Below are 1,516 nucleotides of genomic sequence, written 5' to 3' on the forward strand. Positions count from 1 at the left end.
TTGGACATTTCTCCAAGAATGTGGAGTCAATAGAGTATTAGTAGGTGAAAGTGTAGAAAATAAACTTCATACTGGTTGAAAAAATGATTGAAACACAGAGGTTATAAACTACTTTTATGCAAGATTATAAATCATTGAACTGAAAAGATAAGTGTTTGGCAAAGGATTATTTCCTGAAAATTTCCACAGATGGCAGTCACCATGGATGCCAAATAATCACAAGAAGTACCTAAATTTTAGGAAACAAACTTAATTTACTACCCTAAGAGCTCTTCGGGAATTGGCTAGAAAATTAAATAAAACATTCAGTGAACATAAATCTATAAGGAAAAAGAAAGAGACAGGCACACAGAGAGAAACTGAACAACTCTGTCTAAAATACGTTAAAAGAATAATATTTGGGCTAGAATATTTGCTAATTCAGTTTCCTAGTTAGATTGAATTTAATAATCAGTTTTAGTCCCTAAAGAAGTTACACTGAAGAAGAAACATTTGAACAGAATATTAAGAGGTACTTATTACCAGATCACATAATGGACAAATACCAATAGTTCATCTGGAAATAAAATGCAATCTGAACTATGATTTTATTATAAACATTTTACATAATTTTGAATTTGACATTTTTTCCTTCATAGAAAGACATCCACCTAATAAAATGTTTACCATTATACAGAGGATAGCATCAACATAATAAAGGAATAAAAACATAGATCTCTGTTTAAAATTTTAAAATTTTAAAATTGATGATTTTTCATCTGTTGCAGAAGAGGAGGCAAATACCCAACATTTTTCTAAAAATAGCTACAATTAACAAATAAGTAAGCCATGAAAGAAAGTGATGACCACATAGGCCATATTAAAATTACCACATAAAATTTCCACTTAAAAAGAGTTTAAAGCTTATACAAATTGTCCAATAGTCTATCTTTTCTTTTAAAGAAGAGGCTTATTTTAAAAAGAAGATAATATATATTTTATCCTTTAAGTTGCTTTTAAATAAAAACAATCATTTACTGGTAGATAAGAGTTCATATGAGAATATAGAAAAACATCTAATAACTTCATTTGAGGTCAATACATAAAGAATTAAGAACTATGTGCTTAGATTATATAAAATGTATAAAGCACAGAGATCACAAAACATTCTTGGCACTCAAGAAAGTTAAATTATAAATACATAGAAAGAGAATGAAAAATATAATCATGTAATAATATAAGAAACAAGGTAGATAGTACTAGGAAGGAAGTGGTATAAATGTTAAAAATTAAGGGAGGGAGATTTCTTCCTCCATTGCTCTGAGGCTTCCCCTCCCACTGTCTCTAAGTATAAACAACTATGAAGAAACAGGAAATTGGGGAAAATATATTACACAAATGTTTCCAGGCATTGGAGATCCAGGCAGAACAGACCCATGATTCCTGAAAAAGGGAATCAATGAGATGATATCTATAATTTTCTAGTTTTCTGCCTGGAGGCAATTTCTGGACTCTGGTACATTAAAAAAAACAAATC

This window comes from Neovison vison, chromosome 11 (assembly GCF_020171115.1).
Source record: "Neovison vison isolate M4711 chromosome 11, ASM_NN_V1, whole genome shotgun sequence".
In the NCBI taxonomy this organism is placed as follows: domain Eukaryota; kingdom Metazoa; phylum Chordata; class Mammalia; order Carnivora; family Mustelidae; genus Neogale; species Neogale vison.